This window comes from Lissotriton vulgaris, chromosome 1_1 (assembly GCF_964263255.1).
Source record: "Lissotriton vulgaris chromosome 1_1, aLisVul1.2, whole genome shotgun sequence".
Classification (NCBI taxonomy): Eukaryota; Metazoa; Chordata; class Amphibia; order Caudata; family Salamandridae; genus Lissotriton; species Lissotriton vulgaris.
Genome location: NC_141685.1, coordinates 1,470,611,354 through 1,470,626,972, shown reverse-complemented (window position 1 = coordinate 1,470,626,972; position 15,619 = coordinate 1,470,611,354).

Sequence of the window (15,619 nt, the reverse complement as noted above, 5' to 3'; positions counted from 1 at the left end):
CTGTTGACCCACGCACACAAATCACTCTACGACATCGGACCAGAGTGCCTCAACTCACGACTGTCCTTCTACACCCCCCCGCCATCTACGTTCTTCCAACCAAGCCCTCGCCACTGTACCTCGCATCAACAAGACCACCATGGGAGGCAGATCCTTCTCATACCTGGCTGCTAAAACATGGAACTCACTCCCCACTCACCTTCGCCTTACCCAGAACCACCTAGCATTCAGAAAGCAATTTAAAACGTGGATATTTGACAAGTAATCCTCCTCCCCTCCCTAAGCGCCTTGAGACCCTCTGGGTATGTAGTGTGCTATATAAATTCTTTGACTTGACTTGACTTGACTTGAAGATCTTAAAAAGCTCTTTCGAGGAGTTCTCTGCTTCCACGATGCGATTATTATAGTGGGATGCTTTGGAGACTCGAATCTTTTTATTATAGTCTTTTTGTGCTTTTTTGTATAGGGTTTTGATTTTTGGGCAAAAGTTAGTACGCCATTCCCGCTCAAGTTTTTTGCATGCAGATTTAGCTGACTGTAGTTCCTGGGTAAACCACGGGGAAGTTTTCCTGGCCCTCTTAGTATTGGCTAGAGTACGAATAGGGGCAGTGCTATCTAAAGCATTTATGATGCATTTCTGTAGCTGATTATAGGCTGTCTCACAGTCAGACCCTCCTGGAGGTCCAGCATTTTCAAGTGACTTTATAAAGGTGTCAAGGGAACATTTTTTCCATTTCCTACATTGGTAGCGTTGTACACTCTCTTTGTTAAGTTCATTCTCAGCTATCTGTATTTGCATCGGAATTACGAAGTGATCAGACCAGGGTACCGGTTGTGGAGACAGAGGGTGCACTCCAGTCCAGTTCCCAAATATAGGGTCCAGCAAATGTCCTAGTTGGTGTGATGGGTCCTGGTTCTTAAGCTCTAGCTGTAAGGAGAGTAGTTCAGACTTTATGTCCGAGGCCTCTTTATCCAGGGGATCATCAAAGTGGGCATTCAAGTCTCCCAGCACTAGCAATCTGGTTTTTCTTAGTGCTAGATGAGTTGTAGCCTCTATTAGGCTAGATGTAAAATCGTAAAGCCTTCCTGGGGGTCGATACACAAGGACACCCGAGAGGGAGTGTTTCGGCCCTATTAGGATGGTGAAAGAGCCGGCTTCACTAAGATCTATCGTCAGAGGATATAAGGAGCATTCTAAGGGTGCTTTGGTTGCGATAGCAATTCCCCCACCTCTGCCATCCTTCCTGTCGAGTCTGGAGAGGGAATATCCGGGTGGCATGGCCTCTATTATATCAGGGTCAGAATGTTCGCCTGACCAGGTCTCGGTAAGAAACATGATGTTGAGAGCCTCATCCTCAAGTAGGTGATAAATTTGAGTGCAATGTTTCCTAAGGGATCTGCAATTTAGCAGTGCCGCTTTTAGCAGCCCATTCGTGCTAGATTTAGTAAGGGTATTCTCAGGAATAAAGGGACACAAGAGCAGCTATGTAGCGATATTGCCTCCATAGAGTGTTTACATGGAAGGGTAGTGATAGGACATAGATCCAACAATTCTTGTCTATCATACTGTATATCGTGGGACTCAGAAATGCCAGAGTTTGTGGCCCCGCGCCCCGTCCGGCCGCGGACGGGCGCAGACGGGCTTGACTTTGGCTCGACTTCGTCGCGCTTCCTGCGCGCCCGCTGCACGTGTCCGCTGCGCGGTCGCTGACCAAAACACATTTATAGGGGTGGTAGGGGCCGCTAGAGCGCTGACCTGTCAGCCCTGAGCCCAGAAGTGCTAGGCTCCTCCTCACCCTCCGCTTCAAAAGCCCATGAATGGACGCGGCGGACCGGGGCGGGAGTGGGCGGAATGCGTGGTCCCCCAAGCTCTAAAATCAGCCTGGAGGTGAGGTGCAATTACAAAAATTACAATATAGTGACACACAAAGGAACGTTTTAAAATTAGCCTTAACTCGCTAAATTAAAAATAGTACGCTATTACAACAGCGCATGCAGTGTGATGCCCTCTCCATTTCCCATTGCCTAGATTCCTATGGAAATATGTGTACTCTATAGCCCTTATTATGAGTCTGTGGTTGTCCCCGACTGCCCAATTACAACTAGGATGGTTGGGACATCCTGTGACCTTCCCAACCGTCAGGGAGCCGCCATTCCCTGGCAGTTGTGTGGCTGTCCTGAGGCCGTAATATCGTCAGTGGGACCGCTTAAGTCCAGCCAAGCATACTAAATATTTCCTCTACACCACGGTTTTCATGGTGGTTAGCCGCACACCATGTGGATGCACACATGGGGCCGGACATGTGGCCCCTGTGTGCATGCACCTCAGTACCTGCATAGGATGGACTGCAACAGTTCATGCCATGGAGAAACTACCATTGACATTCCCATTGCATTGCCTATTTTATAGGCACCGCCCTGGGACTGCCAAAGAACCATCCGTCAGACAAGAAGAAAACTCCTGATCTGTTCCTACATGGGTTGGGCGGTGCGGGAGCAGGGCAGTTCCACTATTGCACAGTTGAACTCATAATAAGGCCCTATAAGTTTTCACTCATTAACTTTTTGGGAGTTATTTTGGTTGATGCATCTGGTTCTTAAGTTGTTGGAGAACTGTGCATGAGGATGGCGGTCTGCTGCAGCGCTGGACAGGTAGAAACCTAAAATGTTTAATTGTTACTGGCAAATAAGGGTGCTTTTATTGTTGGGAAAGAGTAAAAGAGGTCAGGTTAGTCAGGATATGCTATTGTTTTTAGCTTTTGTATGTTTTTCTTACCGTTACATTAAAATCTGGTGTTGAGAGGATCCCTACCAAGTCTAGTTCTTTACTGGGTGCATTTTTTACAAAAAGTAAATAGTAAAAATAAAGAGTAGTAGTAGAGTGTATGATTATATTTACATATTTTTCTCCTCTAATCTTTATATATATATTTTTTTGTATGTGGGTTGATTTTGGGGTTACAGTGGCTATCAAACCTATAGAATTGGCTTGTTGGTGCTTTGGATTTCATTGTAGAAGGTTGTTGTGTGCAGAACTTGGCAAAAATCCCCACAACTTTCCTTTCTCTATTTCCTATGGAGCATTTTAAGTGGCTTCAAGAACTATAAAAATGTTTTGTATTGTAAGGGTTTCCAATGTAGATTATATGTTGGAGGTTTAAAGGCATTTTTAAGGTAGGATTGCTTATCATTTTTCAGTTTTTTTATGCCATAGACACTCAATGGTGATTTTTTGCATAGTGACCAGTTGGAAGAACTATCAGTGATGAGGTTCAGAAAATCTTTAAAAACATGACTCTTTCTAATACAAACCTAGCCATAGTGAAAACAGTGCCTTAGTTCAAGTATTTTTTTTGTTTTAAGTCCCTAAGTGTCTGTTGGAAAGTGGGTTATTGGTAGGGGCAAATGTAGGTCTGCCACTGGCTATAAGGCCACTAACACATGATAGGACTCAGCATAGGTCTTAGAAAAGTATTCCTTTGCTCAACCCTTGGTAATGTGGCTGCAAGCAGACAGGCTTAACTTCAAAGACCGGTATGTAAAGCATTTAAAAACACCATTTCAGTAAATATTTAAGACACAACACAAAATAAAAATCCAACACCAATTTATAAAAATAGGTAATATTTGTATCTTTTAAATGACGCCAAAACGAAAATAATCCACTATAGGGAACCAGAGATATGAATTTTTAAAGATTAGTCACTTTCTAGTGCTTAGAAACCAACAGTGCCCCTTAAGTCATTTCGTTTTCTCTATCAGGGACACACCTTTATAAATTGTTCCTGAAGAATTCACACCACTGTAGTGGGACGCCTTCTTCAGCAAGCGGGGTCCAGTTAAAACACCTTCCTGGCGTTCTGCTTGCAGGTACCAAAGTATCCAACACACAATCCAAGGTTCTGGAATCTCCAAGAGTGTCCTTGAAAGTGTGAAACTTCAATTCCGCAATCCACTTGAACAAAACCCTTACAAATCCACTGGTACTCCAGGCTTTCAATTCTTTGTGGGGCTGTTCAGGTGAGCTCTGTTAACCTGTAGCTTGCAGGGAGTTTCCACTCTTGAGTCTTTTGGCAACAAGGTAATCCACAGGGCTGTAGTTTCAGATGGCGCAGTCTTCATAGGTCCGGCCTTAGAGTTCCTTGCACACAGCAAAATCATCAGCAGGGCACTTCTTGCTTCATTCAGTTTCAAGCAGCAGATCTGGAGGGCTCTGCCCCTCTCAGATACTTATTCAAAATTCTATGGGTCAAGCACCAGGTCACTGCTGACCAATGAGAACAAGGCAACTCCTCATAATCCTGTGCAGTGTGGCATTAGTTTGTCCCAGAGTGCATCTTCCTTCCAAATCCATAATGGCTGATTTTCCAGCAAGGAGGTAAGAGCTGGCTAAACACACCCCCTGGGATATCTCATTTCCATGGACCATCCCCGTACCATCTACAAATACCTTTCTTAAGCCTAGTCCTGACTCTGGGTCACTACTGTCAAAGTGGACTAAAACCCAGGCCTCCCCTCTTGCCTTTGAAGAGCCTATGACGCCACCTCCTGGCCTGGCATTCCTATAGAACAGATCACTGCCCTCCCAGCAGCCTGGCTAATCCACTTAACTCTGACCAATCAGGGCAGACTACTGAAAGGCTGAATTTGGACTCACAAAAAAGAAAGTCTCATAACCTATTGTATGTAGACTTTAGTAGAAACTCAACAATATAATATCGTTGGATTTACTATGACCATTCTGGGAAGTCTTTGAATGGTCCGGCTAGTCCTCTCCTATCAATATTTATTAATCAATCACTTCCTACCATGTTAACCTAGGGGCCATGGGGTTTGCAATGGGGAAAATGACTTGCGCCACTTTTGTAGCACCAGGGCTTATAAAACCATATTTTATAAGTATTTCCCTAATTTCTACCGGACCCCCACCCCCTGTGCAACTAGGGGACACCTCAGGGGTTCTGAATCCTCAGAAATATTGCAGATCACCCTTACCCAATTCTTCCAGCATCAAAGTCGAATTTGAGCACCTCTTTTACCCCTTCGATGCTGCTGCGATTCTGCGCCTGTGCTGCAGAATCGCGAGTGGGCGGGTTTATGGCGGCCCCCGGATGTCATCAGCATACGAGCACCGTAGTGCATGATGGCTGGGGGCCGTCATCAGCACGGAAGGGGTTAAGACAATGTGGGGAGTAAAATTTGAAAATTCACTTTACCCAGGCTTCTAAAAACTCATTTTATAAGGGCGCTCCTTATAGATAACTTACCCCCCACCCCTGGGATACCTAGGGGGGACCCTGGGGTTCCCTAATATGCAAAAACATGGTAGGTGTTTAATTTGTAAGGGCCCCTACTCCCAAAGTCGAGTTTGGGCACAATTTAAGGATTAAAAAGCTGTCCTGGCCACCAGTGCAGCTTTGAAACTGACCTCAGGCTTCAGCACTGCACACATGCTGGTGCAGAGGATCTGCTGGCCTCTAAACTGCCATGCCCCAGGATACTGGAGACTTCTAGATAGTTTCAATCCCCTGCCCTATTACATACTAGGGGCATAGGTGGTAGGTCATGCCAACTACAGGGGTACCCCACCATACTATAGTGTACCCTAGTGTATGTTGGGTGTCTTAACTGTGTTCTAATATCTTCCTTTTAGCTTGGCCCTGGCCCTGGACCTGGTTAAACAGAGCCAAGGGTCAGTCAGAGTCAGTTACCAGCAGTTCCAGTCAGCAAAAAGTTGGTGGTGCCCAGGGCACAGGATGACTTGCAACATAGCCCCCCCCCCCTAAACGAAAGGTGATGGGTTACTAACCTACACCCTGGTAGTCCTCATCGGCTAAGTGGAAAAACCTGGAAAGTCCATCTGCATTGGCATGGGCAACCCCAGGTCTGTGTTCCACTGTAAAGTCCATACCCTGTAGGGAAATGAACCACCTTAACAGCTTGGGATTCTCCCCTCTCATCTGCATGAGCCACCTGAGAGGCCTGTTGTCAGTTTGAACACGAAAGTGAGTCCTAAACAAATATGGTCGCAACTTTTTCAGTGACGACACCACAGCAAAAGCCTATCTCTCAATGGCACTCCACCTCTGCTCTCTGGGAAGAAGCCTCCTGCTAATAAAGGCAACTGGCTGGTCAAGGCTCCCTTCATTCAGCTGTGACAAAACTGCACAAATCCCTTGCTCTGAAGCATCAGTCTGAACTACAAATTTGTTTGTGTAGTCAGGGGCCAGTAACACTGGTGCTGAACACATAGCAGCTTTCAGAGTGTCAAAATCACCTTTTTGGGCCTCTTTTTAGAAGTCAGTTCTGTTAGGGCCCCACAATGGTCCCATAATTTTGAAAAAACCTTCTATAGTACCCTGTAAGTCCAAGGAATGCCCTGACCTCAGTCTGGGTAACAGGAGCAGTCCAATCCAAAATAGTTTGGATTTTAGCTTGGAGAGGCTGTAGATGGCCCCCACCTACCAGGTGGCCCAGGTACACCACAGAACTCTGCCGTATTTGGCACTTGCCTGCCTTAATAGTCAGGCCTGCCTGCTGCATGGCCTGAAGCACTTCCCTTAGGTGATTTAAGTGATCCCCCAGGTAGAACTGTATACAGCTATATCATCCAGGTAAGCTGCACTGAACTGTTCCAACCCAGACAAGACCCTGTTCACCAACCTTTGTAAGGTGGCAGGTGCATTCTTTAATCCAAAGGGCATTACCTTGAACTGATAATGTCCCTCTGGTGTGGAGAATGCTGACCTCTCCTTTGCTCCATCAGTGAGGGCAATCTGCTAGTAACCTGAAGTCAAATCAAAAGTACTCAGGTACTTAGCAGCCCCTAACCTATCAATGAGCTCATCAGCTCTAGGTATAGGGTGAGTGTCCGTCTTTGTAACTGCATTCAAACCTTTGTAGTCCACACAGAACCTTAACTCCTTGGGTCCCCCCTGAGGATTAGGTTTAGGTACCAGTACCACTGGACTGGCCCATGGACTCTCAGACGGTTCAATTACCCCCCAGCTCCAGCATCTTAGCAACCTCAGCTTTAATGCTGGCTCTGACATGGTCAGACGACCTGTATATCTTATTTTTGACAGGTCGGCTGTCACCAGTGTCAATGTGGTGCACACACCACTCAGTGATGCCTGGGGTCAGAGAGAACAGGCCAGCAAACTGCTCCAGCTCTCTGTGCTGCTGGTCTGTCAACTTGGGAGAGAGCACAACTCCCTCCACTGACCCATCTTGCACATTGGTGGAGAGGAGGTTGGGCACAGGCTCAGTTTCCTCCTCCACACCCTCATCAGTGGCCAGTAACATGGTCATGTCTGCCCTGTCATGGTGTGGTTTCCATTTTGGGTCACAAAAAAGCTAGGCAAAATGGACTTAGAACAATTTGGAAAAATCAAAAAAATGGATTAAAAATAGTGTAGTCCAAATTCCAAAAATCACACTTAAAAGTTTTGTTCTAAGGCATTTTAGAGGATTTTTATATTCTTAAAATATTCACTGAAAGGTGTACTTTTTAAACACAAGTCCTCATCCACACCGCTGAACACCAAATGTTGGAAGTGGCTTATTGGTAGGGGCAAATGTAGGTCTGCCACTGGCAATAAGGCCACTAACACATGATAGGACTCAGCATAGGTCTTAGAAAAGTATTCCTTTGCTCAACCCTTGGTAACGTGGCTGTGACAGGCACAGAATGACTTTGCAACAGTGTCCATGGATGAATGTCTGCACTATATAAGACAACATAAATATATTTAATAAAAATACTTATATCTGCACACTGCTAGGAAGAATCTTCTTTATTTTGGCAAAGTTCTTATGGATTTTCTTTATCCGTTTCAATAGTTTCACTGTAGAAATTGGTATATTAAGAAACATTTTACATGCATTGTCTTTTTAAAGAAATGTAATTCCATTAATATTTTTCCTGTTCATTAAACACATTAATTCATGTAAAAAAATATATTTTAAAATTTCCCCTTTGTGAACTTGTATTATTGATTAACTTCTGTTTTCACTATTCCATGAAGTAATCCTTAGAACTTATACTAGTTAGTTTTAATTGTATGCATGCTTTGTAAAAAAAAAAACTATGGTAACATTGATAATATACATTTGGTACTTTATGACTACTGGAGTTGGGAATCATGTTCAAAGTTTTATCGAAGTAATATTCCTCAGTTGTCATGTTTTTTCCTGCCATAGGTGGACATTTTCCTTTCAGTATGCTAGTATTTTGCTACACAAAAACAATGGGTACAAATTAATATTTTATTTTTGCATAGCCATTCTGTGCCCTGGGCACCCCCAACTTTTTGCTGAATGGTACTGGTGGTAGCTGACTCGACTGACCCTGGACTCTGCCTAACCAGGCCCAGGGCCAGTACTATGCTGAAAGACACACATTTTGAATACAGTGAAAACACTTACATACATTGGGGTACACTATGGTATGGGGTATATCTTTTATTTTCATGACCTACCCTATCAGACCCCATTCAATATTAGGGCGAGGGGATTAAAACTACCTAGACGTCCCTGGTCCATAAAAGGGAATGGCATTTTAGAGGTCAGCAGCCTCTGGGTGGCAGGACTCCTTTTAAAAAGTAAATGGTGCCCAAACTCGACTTTGGTGTTTGGGGCCCTTAAAAGGAGACAACGTAAAATGTTATGGCATATTGGGAACCCCAGGGTCTCCGCTAGGTGTACCAGGGGTGGGGGTCATGTATTTATAAGGTAGACCCTTATAAAAATGAGTTTGATATGCCCTGGGTTAAATGAAATTTCACATTTAACTCCATACATTGTGATAAAGTGCTACCCAAGTTCGACTTTGATGCTAGGAGCACTGTAGAGGAAGGATCTGCATTATTTCTACAGATTCAGAAACCCTAAAGTCTCACTTAGTTGTCCCATGGGGTGGGGGTCCTGTAGTATAAGCAAAGTACTTATAAAAATGTTTTTATAAGCTGTAGTGCTGGAAAAATGGCCCTAATCATTTTTCCCATTGCAAATCCCATGCCACATAGGTTAACATGGCAAGAAGTTAGTAACTAATAGCTCCTGATAGGAGAAAGATAGAATGTACATTTAAATACTTCCCAGAATGGTAGTGACGAATCCAACAATTCCATATTGTTGAATTTCTCCTAAAATGTACACACAAGAAGTTATAAGACTTTCTTATTTTTAAGTCCAGATTCAGCCTTCCAGTGGTCTTTCCTGATTGGTCAGAGATAAGTGAATTTGCCAGGTTGCCTTGAAGAGGTGATAAAGAGCTCCTGGGGTTAACCAGCTCTGCTGGGAGGGCAGTGCAGTGTGCTGCTACACAGGAATGCCAGAGCAAGGGGAGGAGTCATAAATCCTAGTCTTCAAAGGGAACGGGACGGCCTCAGTGTCATTTACAACTCTACTCTCTTGACCCGAAGCCAGAGCTACGATGAAGGAAAGAATGAGCAGATGCAAGGAGGAGAGGCTATGGAAGTAGCCATCCTAGGGGTGTGTTTAGCCAGCTCTTACTGCCCTACTGGAAAATCAGCCATTATGAATCTGGAAGATATGGTGCACTCTGGGACAACATAATGCCACACTCTACAGGAAGTGGTCATATCCTTGGCCTTGCTCCATTGGTCAAGAGTGATCTCCTGCCTGACCATGAGAACTTGGAATAAGTATCTGAGATGGGCAGAGTCTCTCAGATCTGCTGCTTGAAACTTAAGAAAGCAAGACGTTGCCATGCTGAGAAGTTGGGGTACAAATTCTAAGGACTACCCTCTGAAGACTGCACCAGCTGAAACTACAGGCCTGTGGATTACCTGGCTGTAAAAGAACTAAAGACTGGACTCCCTGCAAGCTACAGGTCAACAGAGCTCACCTGGAACATCAACACCAAGGATCCTCAACCTGGAGAACTACCAGTGGATTTTTAAGGGTTTTGTCCAAGTGGATTGTGGGAACTGAAGTCCTCAACTTTGAAGGACCATCTTGGAGCTTCCAGACCCTTGGAGTGAGAATGAGAGACTTTGGAACCCACTGGGGAACTTCAGAAAGACGTTCCAGAAGTTTAAAGGACTTTGGAGCATTTTTGGAAAAAAGCTCCTTAGGGGGACTGACTCAACCTGGCCAGCCAAGCCGCCTGCCTTCAACCGCACGCCGGCCCGCTAAAAGTCTAGAGTTTTGCCGGGAGTAGAAGAAATCCAAGGCCGACGAACCCTCACTGAATCTGGCCTGGTGAAGAGCATTGAGGGACCCCACAAGAAAAAGCTCCAGAAAATTTTCTAAGCTCTAAGGTAAAAACTGTAGCCGCTCAGGACTCCTTCGAGGTCGGCCTGAAACTTTGACTTTGAGCCGGTCTATCGCGACCAGATATCCCAATATGGTGGTATAAGTTTCTAACAGGCACATGCATCAAAACCTTTTGCGATCGCAAACAATGCGTTTTGCATAAATCGGCAGTTTGCGATTGCAAAATTAGCTTTTGCGACGCATCAAGGGTCATGGCCCTCGCAATTTGAGAATCCGCAATTATTTGCGAGGTCTCAAATTGCAACTGCATTTATGGAATCGCATTTTGCGATTCCTTAAATGCAATGCATTAAAATAAAAAAATCTGCGATTTTGCTAATAGGGGGAGCAAATTACCATGAAGTTCAACTTCATGGTAATTTGTAAAAACTTTGAGAAATGCATTTTTGTGCATATTTCAAAGTTTCATGTTGCGCACACACATGCCCTTAGGGCATGTGTGTGCACAACATATGTGCACAGATCAATTTCAGGGGTGCAACAGGGTGTCCTTTTGACACCCTGGCACCCTTGAAATTGCATTCTCAATTTGCGATTCTCTAATTGAGCATCGCAAATTGAGAATGTCTTCCTATTCATTCCAATGGGCCTCTAGGCCCATAGGAATTAATGGGGAGGTATTCCTTGAATGCGACTCACAATTTGCGAGTCGCAATTAAGGAATATATAGAAATCGCTATTTTTTAAGCGATTTCTACATGCATAGGCGTTTGCGATTCCTTAATTGCTATTCCTTAAAATTGCAATTAAGGAATTGCAAAAGCCAACATTGATGGATGTGCCTGTAAGTGCTATATCATGCGAAATCATATCTCCGGTTCCCTACATTGGATGTTTGTCGTTTTTGTGTCATTTTAAAGATACACATATTTCCGATTTTCATAAATTGTTGTTGGATTTTTATTAAGTGTTGTGTCTTAATTATTTACTGAATTGGTGTTTTTAAATGATTTACATACCTGTCTTTGAAGTTAGACCTGCCTGCTCGCAGCCAAGGGATGAGCATGGGAATAATTTTCTAAGACCTATTCTGAGCCATATACTGTGTTAGTGGCCTTATTGCCAGTGGCATACCTATATTTGCCCCAACCAATAATCCATTTTCCAACATTTATATACCGGAGATCGTAGTATTTTCGATTAATATTATTAGTTTTTCAATATTTGCATTATCCAGTAAGCCTGCAGCAGTTTCATTTAACTTGGGTTCAGGGTGCGGACTGGCTGTAGCGGGCACCGGGATTTTCCCCAGAGGGCCGGAAGGGAGGGGACCAGTTTTGTAACAGTGGGGGGGCGTTTTCGTTGCTGGGGGCAGTTGTGCAACAGTGCTGCATAATTGGCCCCTTGTGAAAAAAAGCGCTGCAACAGTGTTCTCTCCAGACCCTCCCCACTTTCCTGGTTTGTGATCCCAGTAAGGCTCTGCTTGGGTTATCAACAGAAAGGTCTCCACAGAAGTGATCCCAACATGCTGTTCACTCTGTAATATAGGTTTTCAGGGCTGCTACTGTTTTTTACTCAAAATGTTCTATGGCATTTACTCATTTTGTCTTGTAAATTTCAGGTAGAAACCTGTGTTTTAATCATAAAAAAAGTTTGATATTCGTGTCTGGGTTTATTTGGACTTCATATTGGTTGGGGATGTTTTAGTCACCCTTTGAAGGAATATTGCTACTTGGAAACCTATTAAAATGTGAAAGGGTTTATATTTTGATTTAAATTACAAATCTTTAGGATTCGTGTTGTTAAAAATGGAAAATGATATACTGTCATGCGTTCTAGTGGTACATTTCAACGCTTGTAAAGTCATCTGTGTAAAAAGCATGATGTGAAGAACCACAATATAATTTACAACAAAGTAGTGACTGACATTCACAGACAACAACTTTCAAACCAATGCTAAACAAACAATGATGGCCAGGGGAATATATCAGAGAACTGGCTCCTGTAGTTACAAAAAAAGTGAAGAGAGCACAAAACCTAATTTACATTTTCCCACCTCAGAGAATGGTTTGCCACCACTAAACTACAAATATTAAACTGAACACACAGAGAGACTCTGAGAAGCAATGGCAATTTTTTTTCTCAAAATACAGGCACAGTGACGAGCAAAAATGGAGTGGAATGAGAGGATGTCTTTTTGATTTCTTGGATCTTTAATTTGGAGATACGATGCATGAACAAATACAACCAGATAAGTACAGCCAATGCGTTTCACCCGTTATGGGCTTCTTCAGGGCTGCAATACATATCAATAGAAGTTTTTACTATTAAAATACATATAACATAGCACAGACAATACATTTAACAAAACTACAAATACCACGTAAGAACAAAATCTTTTTGTAATATTACAAAAACTGTGATAAACAAGAAAAAGTATTAAAATGCATTTCATGAAAAACATGAAGACTCATCTACAATACAATATGTGAGAAAAAATCCATCATATATTCAATTTATATAAAAAACATGAAAAAACATGACAAACCATACTTGATTATTCCTGAAACAAAGAAAATCCATTTTCTAGATCAAAGGGAAACAGAACCTGCACAACACATAAGAAGTGTTCAAATAAAGGCATCAAATTACACATGATAGATGTTTCAAAATCATCACTTATAGAAGGTTATAACTGAATGTTAGCCAGTCATAATCAATGCCAGAGATATCACATGATTTAAATTATCAACAATCACCATTTCTGATGGTCCAATGCAAAATGTATACATTGTGGCATCGACTTACCATAAAAGCCAAAAGAATAGATCCTATATTCGATGCAATATGTCCTATTGTCATAGGGGTCACAAGAGCAATGGATAATGCTAACTATATATGAGTGAAAGAGAAAACAAAAAATAAAACTAAGACTTTACTATATGTTATAGCCTTAAGAACTTAATGTAATACATGTTGCTAACACAAGCCTTTAAAAGCAGAAGGATGCTTAAAATAGCTGACAACTACCTATTTATTTGGTTAGTGGAACAACTATTGGTATAAGCCAGTCCAGTGTAACCAAAGGAGGTTAGTTCTTCATTATGATGACAGACATCACAACAGGCTGTGTGTCGTGACAAATATTTGAATATTTAAAAGCAGAAAGCCTAGTAAGACAAAAAACAAAAAAGAAATGTGTAGACACGTATGCAGATGTCAAGTCATGCTGCTCAGATGCAAGTAATTTACTAATATGGGTCATATGCCCAAACAATAAAGCGGTCAACACACTCGTAAATACTTTGTGTAATGGATTAGCTCAAAACAATCGCAAAGAATGAAAAACATCGCAACAGATATGAAATATGTAACACACTGATGTCTGTAAGTCCATTTTATATTATTAGACACCAATCATTATGTAAAAAGTTATAGTAAAAAAGAAATGTAAAGCTTTCTGCTGTGTGTTCAACTTTCAAATCAAGACATGGGCTTGATGTATGACCATATTTTGCAGTGGCAAACGGGAAAGCGGCCCGTTTGCGACAGCAAATCTGGTCTACTCCATGTATAAACCCTATTTTGCGATTCGGGAACCTTTTACTGACTCGCAAAGTAGGGTTTGAGACTCACTATTAGGAAGGGGCGTGCCAAGGGCGTCCCTCCATAAAAGCGACTTGCACTGAAATGTAATTTAAAACCTACTTCAACTAGGTAGTAAGCTACTAGCAAATGGGAAAGGTGCCCCCAGGGGCCCCTTCCCTTTTGTGAGTGTGTGCGAAAAGATTTTTTACAATCAGGCAGTGGTGCCAACTCTTAAAAAATGTAACAGAAACGTTTCATTTTTCTTTATTACATGCATCGTGCTTTATTTAAAAAGCAGTCACAGACATTGTGGTCTGCTGACCCCAGCAGCCCACCATCCCTGGGAGTGCTGGCCATGGCTAATAGGGTCGTAAATTGCACCTGCTTCATGGATATTAATGAGGCAGGCAGTGTCTGAGACACTGTTGTAAATTACCTTTTGCGAGTTGCAAATTACTAGTCGCAAAGCTACGTAATTTGCAACTCGCAAATTCTAAGGTTCGTACATCTGGCCCTTAACCAATTACATTTGCAAGAAAGAAAGCAACACAGCTGTTGCAATGGGTTGTGCTTAACATATATACTGACACAGTAACACCAGCAGACATCAGCAGACCTATGAATGGCAGGACATGGAGTAATATAGAGTCCACCCTTTACTAGAATTGCATAAAGTGTATCACTAATGGACCGCCTAAGAGTGATCACATAAACAAATACAGCAGTCAGTCCAACTGGTTCCCAAGGTTCCCGCCTTTTATTTTAATGAGACCCAGGGGTGGGCTAGGTCCCGGGGGATTTAAAAAAATAATAATTGCGGGGGCTCGCTTGGGCTGTGTCCTGGGGCATCACTCATGTTGGGAGAGGTGTTGCGTGGCCCCTCTCCTGGAGCCCTCCATTTGTTCATAACTTTGGCGTCTTTGACGAATGTTTATGACATTTTCAAAAAAGTTTCTCTTTTTTGATCAGCTCCTATTTTGAAAATTTAGGGGTGATTGATCAAGGGAGGGGGGGGGGTTTGAGAAAAAATGGTGGTCCCAAAACGTGTTTTCTTAATGCAATTTCCATAGGAAACTTTAGACAAGGCTACAGGTCAAACTGCTGAACGGAATTACGCTAAAGTTGGCATGGAGAAAGGTCTTGGTCCAAAAATCGCACTTTTGTTGCAATGGTGTAAATCCGTTCAGTATATTTTGGGATATTAAAGGAAAAAAAGATATATCTGGCACAACCACGGGCATAGCCTCTGATTGGTTGCTAACACTTCAAAGCAGGAAGTGTCCTCCGTTTGGCTGCTGACACTTCAAGCCAGGAAGTGTTAGCAGCCAGCTTGTGCCTCGCATCAAGTGAAAATATGAAAGAAAAGTCCTGGGGGCAACTTAATATACCGGAGCTCTGTGTAATGATGATATGGACGCAGTGAAGGTTTAAGATTTATTAACAAGGAAGGAGAAACAGGTGAGCGCCAGGCAGCAGGATCTCCACTCCAGGACACCAGTAGGAAGATAACCCTTTCACGCTCCCTCTGCGCAACATCACCACTTCGCAGCTATGCCTTTAGAAGCCAGTCCGTCGGCTCTCAGCTCTCTACCTTTGTGAGCTAGTAAGCTGCTGTGCCTCTACATCTGTGAGTTACTACGCTGCTGTTCCTTTGGGAGCGGACGGCCCGTAGTTCTGCCTCTGTGAGTCGTGCCCACGGGCCGCAGTTGTCCCTCTGCGAGCCTGGGTGCCAACTATTCAAAAGTCACACTATATGAGCATTGAAAAGCCGTTTTGTGATTCAGTCCAT